This window comes from Oxyura jamaicensis, chromosome 1 (assembly GCF_011077185.1).
Source record: "Oxyura jamaicensis isolate SHBP4307 breed ruddy duck chromosome 1, BPBGC_Ojam_1.0, whole genome shotgun sequence".
Classification (NCBI taxonomy): Eukaryota; Metazoa; Chordata; class Aves; order Anseriformes; family Anatidae; genus Oxyura; species Oxyura jamaicensis.
The window spans coordinates 174,448,886-174,463,115 of record NC_048893.1 but is presented as its reverse complement, the minus strand read 5'-3'; the positions used below and the strand labels follow the sequence as shown (position 1 = coordinate 174,463,115).

Here is a 14,230-nt window from a genome sequence, read left to right as displayed (position 1 = left end):
TGCACCATAAAGATTGATCAAGGTGTGTGTGCGTTGGTGGGGGTGGGAACAAAGCATAAAAGGTACATAAGTTGTGGTGCAAAGTGTGTCTGGAGCATCTCCCCTAACAGTAAGCACTGTGAATTCATATAAATTGGGTGGCTTTTAACTTCTGAAGTAGTACTCTTTGGAGACTGTTGTATCAGTGTCTTAAATCAATCTTAGATCTCTGTTCTGGTAATTTTTTTTAACTCTGAAATATATGAAGGCTTGCAGGCTTGTAAATCTGAAACTTTGCAAAGAGCTTAAATGCTATGTTTGGTGTATGTTCTGCTCGATCAAGAACCAGTATTCACGCCAGAATTTTAAACTTATCCTTAGTTTGCTGCTTCATAGCAAAATAAGCATTTTTACCAAAGGGCTTTTTATGCCTCTAGTCTAAAGATCGGCTTGCCTTTTATTTTTTGCCTTTTTTCCTATGTTAAAAGTTGAGATGATTCAAGCTGTCTCTGAAGTACTCCCTAGTACACAGAAAATGAACCTGCCAAGTGTTTACTCCACGGAGGTACGGCAGCTCCCTCGGTGGTGCGTGACGTGCTCGGGAGCTGGTGCTCGAGCGCTGAACTTCATTCAGACTGGCATAAGCAGTAAATGCTGTTGGCTGGCTGCCAGGTTAATTCGCTTAGATTGAATCTAAGCTGGCGTATTTCTGTGTTTTTTTTTTTATTATTATTATTTTTAAAAACAAAGCTGTTGGGGAATACAGCAAGTTTAATGTCTTGCAGTGCTCTCCCCCTTCCCCCTTTGGGCATCCCAGCTATCGAGGTGGGGGGAAGCTGGATACCCTGTTGGGATGATGCATGAAATCTTGTTGGTTTTTTGTTGTTTCATTAAATGCTAAAACTTACCCATATCTGACATCCTAGTGTACCCACGGTGATAATTCATCTGTGCGCAATCTGTCACTTTATATAACAGCCAGAATGGTTCAGGACAAAGGAAGGAAAGCATAGCTCGGTGCTGAGCTCTTCAATGTGACAGCAGAAGAAAGAGGATCCTTGTACTTCAGGCTTTTTTTTTTTTTTCCAGTTGCAGCTAGAGGCTATTTTTCAAAGCAATAAAAATGTTCCATCACTTAGTTCATCCAGTTGACTTACAATTTCGTTGTGGTTTCTATTACCTGTAAGTTGTTGACCTACACATAACTGAGCAATATTTTTAATTACTTGAATGCTTTGTAACCAGAACCGGCAAATTTATGGGCATGGTTGCAAGCAAAATCATGCAGTTATCGGAATACCTGCCTCTGAAGTGGTTGTGTTTTAAAATTTAATTTGGTCTCAGCCTACTAACTGACAAAGCAAATCCTTCTCTGTTTTTCTTGAAGGTGATAAACTGAACCGATAAAGCTCCTCTGGGGCACAAAAACCCCACATAAAAAGGTGATGCATTGGAGTTAGGGATATGCGCTTTTGGGTGGGTGGTATGGAAACAGCTTTACTTATATCAACTGGAGAATTAGCATTAAATAAAGCTTGTGAGTGTTAAAAGCCTGCTTCCTGCAAAGTTGTTGCCAGAACTGGGGCTGAGGCATGAGGAAAGGCGCAGTGTTATCAGAGATGGGAGCTTCTGGTGAGTCCAGCAGCATACTTGCTTCTCTGCCAGACAGAAGCTGAACGTATCCAGCAGTCCTGCATCATACATGCATATATATAGATAGATTCACCTTTCTTTTTCAGACTGGCTCTGTCATGACTTTTTTTAATAATCAGAGCAAATTACAAGGATTTTGGCGTAAGCTTGTGAGGAGGAGGATGGAAAGATAACTTTTTTTTCAGTATCTTTTAATTTGTGTGTGGGCATGAGTTGATAGTACATATGGTCATTTATCTTTCATAAATTATATTTAGTGCTTAAAGATCGGTCTGTGATTTTTTTCCCCGTGTAACCTAACATTTAATCATCCTTCTGACTATAAAGGACTCCCAGATTTGAGTCAGAGCAATGCTGGAGCTGTAGTGCTGTAGGTGAGATGTGTACGCTTTCTGGACCTCATTCTTAACTGCCCCAATGCAGCCCCTAACACGATGGAGCTCCTGTACAGGGATCATCCTGGAATAGGAGAGGAGGAAGCAGAGACTGCCCAAGTAAAAGGTTAACATCTCTGCTTTTGTCCTTTCCCATGCCAACATACTCGTGTATTCGTTGGTTCAAGCACCCTGCAGGACATCTGTGACCTGTATGCACAGTAGCTAAGGAGAAAGGCTGTCTTCTTGCTGATGTCAGTAGTGCAGCTTTAGGGAGGGGAACAGGCAGCACAGATGGCAAAAAGGACGTTAAAGAGGTTTGCGGGAAGGGCAGCTTAAAATCTGAAGCCATCGGGTATCGGTGCAGCTCTGTGGGATACAGGTTCAGCCAAGCCTGACCACGACCAATGGCAATCCTACAGTCAGCTGTGTAGTGTACAGGACACCAAGGGAGGCTGTAGGACAAGTGATAGATAAGGTGATGTTACCAGCAGGATTCATTAGAAATTGTTCTTGTATGAAGCCTCTCACTATGCAGTGCTTCGCACGGCAGCTCTGTTGCACAGCCTAAATTATCTGAACCCCCTCTTGGCTCTGGGAGTGGGCAGCTACTCCCCCTCTGCCCCAAATTGCGTTACCTCTGTGCGTTTGCTTCCTTTCTGACTCCTAGACAAAATACTCCCTTCATGTGATGTTTGACTTGTCGGTTCAAATACGTGGGGTTGGTTTTCTGCTGCCTTGTGCCTTCCCTGCCCTGAGCCAGACGAGATTTTTCTTTTTATTCTGCGATACCTGGTTCTGTTGCCATCAGAGTCACCTCGTCGGTGTCATGGCAAGGTGCAACAGAAATGCAGCTGAATAACATAGATGTTCACTGAGCTACCTTGCTTGGCCCTTCAGCTTTTCCTTTCCTGTGTAGTTCGGTAAGGTGAATCCTACTGGAGGAAATGCATCTGATACTGCTTTAACAGTCAGAGATACACCCAAGGAATATTGGCTAGTTAAAAATTTCTGGTTCTGTTTCTGCATTTTTATGATCTCGGTCTGTTGGGAGTGTGTAACCTCAATGCCCGTGCCCCCCCGCATGGTGGGGGCTCTTGCAGTTGTGCTTTGATATCCCACTGCTGTGGGGAGGGGGTTTCTCTGCCTGTCCAGATCACCTATGGACTAAGAAGGTGAATCCTGTTTGCTTCTCTACAACATGCTGTAGGTAGTAAACCTAGGTTTGCCCTGAAAGCTTTCACCGTAATAGAGTAAGGAACGTGTTGAATTGGTCTTGGATGATGGGACTTGTGCGTGTAGGCTTGTAGGTAATCAGGTGTGTTGCATACGTGCTACAGTGCGCAATTCCCTATGGTGATACGTGTTTGAGAGGAGGAATATACAGCATTCAGGTGAACTTTGAGTTGATACAGGGCTTAGCAGGACAGGCGAGTTACCTTAGTCTGGTCTGCAGGAGAAGGCTCAAATGAATCAATCACATCTGTAACTCCTCACCAGTCCTTGTGGTGATAGCAGGCAGTGGTAGCATTTGCCTGTGTAAAATTTTTTGGGGCTAACCCAGTACTGTTGGTTCTGTGTCCGGTTACAGTTGTCATTAAGTGCTGGGACTCTGATCTGAGAAGTACAACTCAGCTGGCCTTTAGCAGAATGAGCTACCTGTGAGCAATGATGCCCTGCTTCACAAACAGTGGGAGCAGCCTGAATCAGAGAAACCGGCGCTGCTGAACGCAGATGCATTTGCTTGAGATCTGAAAACCTAATCGTGAAGATTTTAATCTCTCTTGATGCTTTATGTAACAGAAAGCCATGTGATCCCAAGATCTGCGGTGTCGTCACTGTTTGCCCTTCTTGTTTTTGTTGATCGTGACCAACCACTATTAAACTCCGCAAACTTTGAATAGGAGCAAGTGGATAATCTTTAACGGGCAAGGCTTTGTGATTCTTGAAAGTGCTGCGGAGTTCAGGGCTCGCGGTTAATAGTGGAATGCTAATGCGAATCGCACGGCTGCCAAGGATTGAAAGGTATTTCTTCAGGCTCTCAGTCTGGGGGAACTAATCAGCAGGTACTAAATAGATACATCAATGAAAGTGACATTTCTCCAGAAACGGGGCTCTGACGGAATAACCATGAAAGTGTTATTCTTGGAACTGGAACAGCACCTAAAGAGGTATTTAGAAAGTTTAAATTTTCAGATGCTTGGTTTACTTGTCTCCCTGTTGTGTTATTATAAGGGTTTCTTAAACTATTTTGTTTGAGCAAGTACTTAAATGCTTCTCCTGAACCCAAGTACTTGGCACTTGTTAAAAACCATTTCAGGCTGTTTCAAGCTACGAGTATAATACTGGTTGAGAGTACTGTGCCATGCAGAGTGGTTTACTCATTCACTAAAAGTCGACGTGTCTCGAAAAATCTTCACTGCGATATTTAAAATGATCCCTATTATAAAACATTTCCCATTCATGCTTTTTCCTTTTTCAAAAACATGCTACTGCAGTCGTTCTGGAACTTAGGTGGGGTACTGCTAGACCAAAAATGAGAATTTGAACGTGATTTGAATCATGTTATCAAACAACTTTGTGTGTGTTCAAGTGTGTTTCAGAACTAGGATATAGCATCTCCACCTTGACACACAAAGTGTAGTTGTTCAGCCTTGCTAAATGCTTGGAAAGGTGATGAAATACAACTTGGTCTTCTGCGAGTTGCATTTATTAACCAAATTTTGCACATAAACAGGGAAATATGCAATGCACACTTTACTTTGATCTGTTTCCCCTAGTGTTTAGAAGAAATACCATGTAATTTGGTGAATGGGAAGAGTTATTTTACTGAGCTGATTTAAAATCTATGATAGAGGGGGGAAATGCCCTACTTTGGATGCTGCTTAGTTATCAGTCTTTGTACAAAAGACGAATACCCTTCTGTGGGAGGAAACACAGGACATGTTCCTCATAGCTTCGAATCTCCAAACTGGTGCTTTTGTTACACCACACCCTTAAAACAAAAATCTTGCCCTAAAATAACTTTTTGACAAACAGTTATTAATACATTTTACCTTGTCATGTGTCTGTTAGTGCCTGTGGAGAATAGCTTTCTTCTGTGAATGGTGCTTTTTAAAAAACTTATATACAAATTCATACATTGGAACACTTAAAAGAAACTTAATCTTCTTAAATTCTCCTCAGTGGTTGAGAGTTTCTGAACATACACTTGAACTTTCAGGAGAATGTTAAGTTATGCTACATCACTTCATCTGAACACCTGTGGACCCAGTGTAATGGAAATATGGTATAAAAGCAATTCAGAATGATGACAACAGGTATTTCATACTGGCAGTGTGTGTGTGCAGCCATAACCTCGGTCGTCATGTCACTGAACGAGAAGTCTAATACTGAGATTTTCCTACCAGGAATCAGCGTATTAGTGAAAGTGTGTGATGGAGTAGAAGCGTGATTTTCTTCTTTAAGCTTTTGGCATTGTCACAGTGTTTTGTTACTGATTTTACTGACACGCAGCAGTGTGATGCAGCACGTCTGCTCATAAAACACAATTTGCATGTTAGCTTTATACTGTGAGTTTGGGTGCTCTCTGCTGCACGTTTTCAGCAGGCTGCTTCCTGTTTGCTTCTCATTTGTTTTTGTTTTCTTTAGAGTCTCTTGCAGAGATGCTGGTTTTGCTCTAGTCGCTGTTCTCTAAATTAAGATTGAATGACTGTCATGTCACTGGGGTTTCAAGTGAAGGAGAAACTCTTAACTGCTTTTGCAGCTGTTCTTGGCTAATATTGCATATGGCTGTATTTTCCTTCCCAAACTGACTCTACTGAACACACAGGCCAAGTCCAAAGAAGCATTTGGCCTTCTCTACATTAGAGACATGGTGACTTTGCAGGGAGCGTGAAGCTGTGTGCAGCTTTCTGTAGGAAGGAAAAATGAATCCCAGGTCAGATGTCTTATTTCAGACTTTCAGGATGCAAACACACAGTTGGTGTTCATCCCCTCTCATGCCCCCACGTGCAGTCCTCTGTCAGTGGCAGTTTACAGGGGACTGAGAAGGGTTTTTACTTTTAATAGAGTTAAATATCTTCTTCATTTTAAGCTTGGCTGCCAGAATCCCCATCAAGGCTGGATGGGACTTTGAGCAACCTGATCTAGTGGGAGGTGTTCTTCCCTGCCCATGGCGGTGGAGTGGGAACTAGGTGGTCTTTAAGGTCCTTTCCAACCCAAACCCCCAAATTAATGAAGTCCAAGATCTAGATTCTAGGCACTTGAGCTCTTCCATGATGCTTTGGAAAAGTGACCCCAAATTCCTACGTGTTCCTGTGCAGCTGGAAATAGGGACAGTATGGGTGGGTGTGCATGAGCTCCTGCTTCCTTTGTAGTTAATACTGCAGGCGGGCAGTTGTCTGCTTGAGATACGTTGCATATCAATTCCTCTCCATCTTGATACTGAAAGAAGAGTGCTGTGGTGTCCCCTGTATTTCTTCTTGAAACTTGGTTGGAAATGGAGATGACCTGGGTATGGGAAAGGGGAAGGAAAAAAAAGCCAGAAGATGCTTCAGCCTGTTGGTTATGGCATCAGCTGGAAGAAAGGAGTACTGGGGGCACGTGCCAAATCCTGGGCTTGCTGAAGTGTGTCGTAGTTGGTCAAAATACATGAACAATACTGAAGGCAGGGACAAAAACTTCTTATGTTTAGGTTATCCTGATCTGGACTCGAAGACCTTCAGGTTGGTTAAAGTGTAGCTTAACGAAGGGCATCCGGTCACGCTGATGCTGGGCTCTATCTGATGATACCAACGGATGGAAAGCCCCTTGTATTTGTGGGCTAGTCCTTCGCACTATTTTTAAAAGGTAGGCTTTAATTCATCAGTAAGATACTAAATAGATGTGCTCTGATAAGTGAAATAACAACAACAACAACAAAATGACAGCCCCTTACACCCAGCATTTTCTCCTTTAAAGGTAACTGTTCCTCCAGTTAAACAGGTCTCAGTCCTCTCAAGGACTGTTTCTAGTACACTGACATCTCGCAGTCCATCAGTACAAGTAAATTCCTCCGATACCTGAACCAATTCAGTGGCTGTTTTCTGCCCGCTTTGGTTTATCAGCGGCTTGCTTCAAAATGCTCAGCACTACAGAAACGGGGCTGAGGAACAGGTTGGGGCAAACTGACTGAAGGCAGGAGCCTGGCTTGGTTGCACTAGCGCTATCCTGTGACTCAAACATTCACTTACCAGTGTTTTTGTTTGTAACTCATCACAATTGCTTGTGCTTGACCTGCTGACTGATGTTACCTCTTACCTGCCCTTACCTGCCCAGGGCCTCCAGCAGTCGGGAAGAGTCAGAGGAATTCCCCTGCTGTGTACCGGGTCAGAGCAGATGATGACTCTGCCGTGGCAGGCTGCCCAGGGGTGTTTCTGGAAGAGGTGACCTGTCCCTTGCTTGGTGGGGCACTGCCACCGAGCTTCCCTGGAGGAGGGACTTTAAGCCCAGGATGGCTGCAGAGGCCCTTTTCCCTTCCCAGATTGGTTGCGGTGTTGTAGCTCACCATACTGATGCTATAGGAGAGTTGCCACTGGGCACCTGGGCTAACACCTCGCCTGAGAACGAGGAAATGTACCTGGGAGCTGTTCGGGACTCCCGTGCGTGGCTGAACAGGTTACTCATCTCACGCTTCTGCTGCTGGGATTGCTTGGGGTTGGGGTTTGTGGGTTTCTTGTTTTGTTTTCAGGGTTGTTTTTTCAGCTGTGAAGGCTCAAGGTGTCATCTTGGTGACAGTGGTTTCTGGAGGATTAGATAATAGTTTTCAAGAAGTGTTGGGTTCCTGGTGCAGCCGATAAATGACGTCAGACCTTGCTTTGTACGAAAGGCTCTTGGAATGGCTTATGAAATGTATTTTAGGTAGATATCCACCAGAAAACCATCATTGGTGTGAGGGAATGGACTGGACTGCTTCATAACCAGGGCACCATTCATAAACTCAGCGAGCTCCCCGTAAAGATGATTCCCCTTGTATTGAACAGCTCTGAAATAACGTGCTGTACTCTTTGCAGGCTGTGCATTAGGAGGTTAAGAGTACATCTGCTGCTGTTTGCAGCATCTGGCTCAAGGGTGGCTAAATGTCAGCACGCTCTGCCCAGCATGACCAGCGCAGGTCCAACAGTCTGAGGGTGAGATGCAGTCCTGTGGAGAGTGAAGGCTTTGCAGAAAGCCCTAAAGAAAGCCCTAAAGCTCCTTTAGAGTGGTAGTAGGGTTCTGGGGAAGGCTGGACCCCTCCTGAAGGAGAACAAGGTCTTTGGCTTTTTTTTTTTTCCCTGCAAGTGACATGGAGCTCTGCCAGCCCTTTGCAGTCTCTGGCCTGGAAGGTGCTCTAGGGACATGTTCAAAATGTGCTGAGCTTGCACATCTGCGCGCTGGCTGCTCTCTGGTTTGCAGTGTGGCAGGGCTACAGGAAAGAAAAACTGTGTTAAAGTAGGTAGTACATCCTTCAGAGCCTTGAGGCAAAGTCAGATCGGATTGAAATACCTCTTCAGCTATCTTCAGGTAATTTTAAGTAGTTTTCAAGAACACCTCCGGTCATAGTCTTTACATGAAGCATCACATGTGTATGGCTTTACAATCTCTTCCTTGAGCAAGACAAATTTCAACGTATTCCACATGGAAGTGCTCAGTGGGGACGTGTATTTCTGTCACTGAAGCTCTGCCCAGAGCGAGGAGCCTGGGAGAACTTCCCTGCTCCAGGCTTCAGCTGTGCCACCCACTTCTCAGGCCCACTTGGCTTGAGGCATGGGCATGGATCAGATTCCTCTCCTCCTTTCACGGGAAGGGAAAGCAAAAACACAGGCTGGGCAGGACAAAGGCATCGTCCAGCGAACGCCTGACATGGTGGTTGGTAAGGAAGGGAGGCTTTGGGATGCCCCGCAGTGTGCAATAACCCTGCTAAATCAGGTCATGTTCTTGCATGGTTCTGGAATTCCCCCCCTTGCTTCCTGAATAATTGGAGGTAGGTGGATTTTGGTTCCTGTAACTGAAGCCTTTCACTCATGTGTAAGCATAGCTTTACATACACCAGAGTGAACACAGCCTGTGCTTCTGCTTGGAAAAGCAGCTCTTGAATTTTCTTTGATTTTTTTTTTTAGGAAGTTACCTGAAGATGTTAGGCTGCAAGTCCATGCCCAGCTGAAGTAGTGCCCTGAATGCTTAGAAATGAAGGGATTTGGTTAACGTACATGCATTAGAGCCAGGAGTTACAGAGGAGTTAATCTGAAACACATTCCCTCAGTTGTCCAGTGATATTGCTGACGCCTTTGAAGCCCATTGCCTGTGACTGCAGAGACTGAAGTTCTGGGTGTGGAACAGGCACGCTGATAAGACGCGCATCCAGTTACCTGCTGAGGGAGGAAAGTGACATTGAACTCACCGTCTGCAGGGGATGCATCCAGAAGAGAAGGCTGCAAAAAGGTTGCAGGAAAAGCTCTAAGTGCCCCTAAAACCAACTCCGGCCTCGAGAAGGCCTAAGATACACACCTGCAAGTTGGGCCTCCTGGGTTCTAGCACACATGCAACTGGGTGGCAGTGTCCTGGGCTTATTATTACTCATAGTAGTTTTATTTTGGCTTCTGGTGTGATATGCTTCTGTCTGAAATACTGGCTTGCTTTCAGGCATTGAATTGAAAAGTCACCATCGAAGGAAAAGCTTCTTTGGTGAGAAGTGTATGCCTGCTGTTATGCTGAATAATTCCTTGTGGTCAAATTGTTAACTCATCCAGTTTTCCAATATAGTTTTGGGGGCACAAATAAAAGGGCAGGGGGAAGGAAAAGATTAGTAGTAAAAAAAAAAAAGTGCATGAGGGGCACAGGCTTTACAGGGGGCTGAGGATGGGGCAGATGGGGAAGATGTAAGGTCTGCCATGCCCCACACGTGCTCAGCGCCGGTGCGTAAGACCCAGTGCTCCCTCCTCGTGTGACTCGGTGGTAGCCGGGTGACTTTTTGGTAGCCTTAGGGGCACACAAGATACAGAGAGTTGGAAAAAAAATAGTAAGGTGACTCTCAGTCCTAGGTTAAATCATCTTTTTTTTTTTTTTTTTAGTTTGATGAAATCTCACTGTGTGCTATGTGGGGTGTGTGTGTGTGCCACCATCCTGGCGTCAGCCCTGTGGGGCAGAGATGCTGTTTAGTGCAGAACTCGGGCTTCCAAATGCTTGTTGTGTCACCGTGCCAAACCACTTCCTGTACTCGCTGTGTTTCTTTTGTTATGTTAGGTGTAACTCGAAATGCTCCACTGACTCCCTTTCTTCCCTTCTTCATTTAATTTTGGAGTAGATGGTTGAAAAAAAAAATCCCCTCTTGCGCAGTCAGGAGAACAAGTGGGATTAAATTTTAACGTGAGTGGCTTTTACTCCGAGGTGTTCTCCTCGGCTTTGAGAAGAGCACGGCACATGAAAGCTGCACATAAGACCAGGGAATTGAGTGCTCTTTTTAGGAGTTAAATCTAGAATGATTTAAGTGATTTCACAGAAAGGAAAGATGAATTTCGGCTTCATCCTTGGGGGTAGTGAGACCTAAAATTGTGACATTGTCACTTTTCCACATATGCTGTTTTATGGCACTAAACGTTTTTCTCCCCTGCCATCCTGGGGACAGCAACAGCACGCAGTGAGGTTGTGTGCAGCTTTTTGGTGTGTGTGTGAAATACAGATCAATTCCTGGGTCTCTTGAGGGTACCGATACATTTGGTGGATCTCATCCTGCTTGCAGCCTTTGGTTAAAAGCAGTTTACGGGATACAGAGGAGGATTTTCTTCATTAGGGCAAATATTTTACGCTTTGTCATTCTAAGCTTGGATTATGAAATCTGGGAAGCCTGTGATTCCCGGACTGGATGTTACTGCAAATGTGCAAGTCCTCCAATTTAGGTGCTGTAGCATCTGGATGCAATTTTGGGATCGAGCTATGATAAACCTTGCTTGACTCTGAGAGGGGACTTTGAAACTTAACCCCACGGATGTGCGCGGAGCAGGGTCCTTCATCCCGACCGCATCGCTAGATAGTCATCTAAGGATGATCTAAGGAACAGAAATGTCCCAAACATCAAAATTGATTAAAGATGGCTCGGATTTCCCTGCAGAGTGCTCTCTGACTGGTAAGAGGGGATCCTCTCTGTGCTTGCTGATACCAGGTACTCCATGCAGACCTTATCTTTTATTTTACCAGCATTAAAATGAGTAGATTTGTTACAGTTCTCTTATTAAAACAACTGGAGTTGACTTAGCAATTAGTTCACTGTTGTTTTTTTTTAAAAAAGTATATCCTCAGAGGAGCCAGTGAGAACCACTCCTTGGTTGTCTTCTGATCTTGCCCAGTTATCTTACCTGGTTGGAGCTGAGCAATGGGTTCTCGTTGGCTTGGTGTCTTTAAACAAAGATCGGAGCTGCAGGTCTGAGGCTGGAGAAGGCAGGTGGCTGAGGTTCTGTGTTTCTAACTTATATTTTTGCCTTTTTTTTTTGTTGGTTCTTAATGTATAAAAAAATCTGACTTACTGAGGGGAAAAAAATTATCATACAGTTTTTCTCCTCTACCTTTTGCCTTCATTGAAATGAAGAAATGTCAGCCTATTGAAATAAATAACCCTTCGGCCCTTGACTTCAGCTGCAGCCAGAGTTTCTTCTTCAGGTTGTTAAGTCTGAGCAGTTTTGCAGGAGTTTGATACTGGGAAAATAGCAGTTGATACCTATCGGATACCTCCAGCTCTGACTGTTAAGGCAGAATTGGTCATTCGCTGACCATTTTCAGGTTCCAAGTGAAGCACAGAGTTGGCTGTCTTAGTGTAGCTGGTTTCTGTAGTCCTTTTCTTGACCAGTTAGTTATTTTTTAAAAAACCTTATGAATTGTGCCATTGTTACAGCTGAACACTGTAAGCCACGGGAGCAGGGTCTGTACTGGGTGAGATGAAAGCGTGCTGGGATGGAAATCACCGTCTCCCAGTGTGAGTTCTGGTGTGGTCTCTTGCTGCAACCCAGTCCAAAGATAAGATGCATTTCAACATCTGGAGATGCTTGTCTAGGGCTTCCAGTGCTGGCACCTGAAGGAAGCCTACCTTGACGAGGTACTTGGTAGATAAAGCGATTTATTTTTTTAACAAGCACACAGAAATACGCCGAAGCAGACTCGCGTAGAGACAAAACGATTCTGTGCTGCAGCTTACCTCATTATGTGCTTAAGATGAAAAGCACTTCAAAGAGGAGTGCTTAGTGTGATTAAATTGAGACAAGAGGAAATTATTTAATGGGGAGAAACGGCATTTCAGATCTCAAACACCACAAAAGCTGAAGCTTGCTCAAAAGTTGCCGGCTCTGATATGTGTTCAGATGTAAGCATCTGATTTAGTTCTGAATAGTGCTTGGGAGCTGCTTGCTTAGCCCTATGTTGCCCCTCTCAGTAACCCTTCTGAGCAACAGCGTCATCCTCCTGGCCCCCTCCTAGAGCTGGAGGGGAGCTGAGCGAGCCCAAACAGCCACCGCCTAGTTCAGTGGAGGAGACAAATCGATGAGCAAGTGAGAAGGAAGGGGTGTTTGGAGGAGTGTTTTCCTTAGCTCTTCTGCAGATAGCTTTATTTTATGTATACATTACAGCAGTGGGGGGGAAGCAGCCTTTAAATATGGTGTTATGTCTGCCCTTGGCAGGCAGGTGGAGGGGAATTGAGGCAAGAACCTTGGTAGTGATGAGTAGCGCCCCATTCCTTTTCCCCCACCAGGTTTTTTTCATGTCATACTTGGTGGTTTCCTAGATGATCCGCGGGCTCACTGCTCTCCCAGCCACAGAGGGACACTTCGAGCTTTCCCTTTTTTATAGGGTGGGCAGAGCAGAGCATGCATATTAACGCGCAGTCCTACTGACGCAGCTGACAGCTTTCTGTTGAATCACAACCCAGGCTTGTAAGCAGCTAAAAATAAGCGGAGGAATTTGTTGAAAGCCCACACTGAAGTTGATGGAACATGGTTAAGGACTTGAGTGGGGATGGGACTTGGGATCCTATCGGTGTCTCTTACTCACGGACATTTATGAATATAGATTGGAAGAGGGCAGTGTTATTTGTTGATTTAGAGGGTGATAGTGTTCTTCTGTCACTGTTAAATGTTGCCATTCTGCTGATTTCATAATTATCAGTCATTAGGGCAGCAACATCAGTCCTAGAATGTGTCTGTGACTTGAATTTCATTTGCACACATAAAAATACAGGTGCATGTCCTGCACCAGCAGAGCTGGCATTTTGAGGGTATCAAGCCCACAGGTTTGCCATCTTCACGTGAGTTACTGTGTATGGCTCTATATGGGTCTAAATACAGGAGATGGGGCTGCTCCCCTTCTTATACCCAACCTATCTGTTGGAGTCAGGGCTTTAGGGGACCACCGTCATCCCCTGAGCTCGTGTCCCACTGCACTTTTATTCATCCTGACAGCCCACGGAGCTGCCCCGCTGAGGAGGCATTCGAGATGTTCCTGATTTTTCAAGCCCAGCCCTTCATAAAACATTAATTTAGGTCTAAGCCTGGGCCAGGAGCCGGTAGGGATTCCCATGCAGGTGATGAGCTGCTGGGACTGCTTGCGAGGTGTGTGGGGGATTGGGTGGGAAGCTGGAGCCTGCTGTGCGTGTTGTAATGTGGTGCTTCCTGCTAGCTTCCCTGCTAGCAAATTTGCAGGTGGCTTGCTTTGGTTGTGGTGGTGTTTTTTTTTTGGGGGGGAAATGGGTACCTGAAGGGCAGGAGGAGAGCAGTGGTGCCCTTTGGGATGAGCACCCTGCGCCACCCCAGGGGTGGTGTCAGCTGTGACCTCTCGTGAACAGGATTAGGCTGCCGGCCTCATGAATGGAGGGAGGGCTGGCGGCCGGGGACGGGAGAAGCGAGCTAAGAAGGATGCTGCAGCGACGCAGGCGCTATGTTTAGCCCTAAGGTGATTACCCCGTGCCTTCCTGCTCCCCCCGGGACACGTGTGGGGCCGGGCAGGCTTCGTGCTCCGGGCTGCCTGCTGCAGGGCCCTGTAGGGCATGGTGCTGGCTCCTTGGGGCCGCGTTTTGGGGTGGATTTGGGGTGCCCCCCATACACACACCGCATGGGGGCCGGCAGGTGGCGGTGTCGGCGAGGCAACGGGGCCGGGCTCCTGCCCGCCGCCGCTTCCCCGCGTTTTTAAGTTGGTTTTGGTGAATTGCACCATTTCCTACCGAATTT

The 14,230-nt window shown here is 45.6% G+C and overlaps 1 protein-coding gene and 1 long non-coding RNA gene across 2 annotated transcripts in view; both read left to right on the top strand.

Annotated features, from left to right (window-relative positions):
* Positions 1-1,514, top strand: part of LOC118164782 — a 39,272-nt gene extending 37,758 nt beyond the window's left edge. Inside the window, exon 7 of the long non-coding RNA XR_004749670.1 lies at positions 1,502-1,514. This is a non-coding gene — a long non-coding RNA (uncharacterized LOC118164782). The remainder of the gene's footprint in view (positions 1-1,501) is intronic.
* TSC22D1 (TSC22 domain family member 1) overlaps positions 1-14,230 on the top strand; it is an 86,047-nt gene that overhangs the window by 68,536 nt on the left and 3,281 nt on the right. The window lies entirely within an intron of this gene.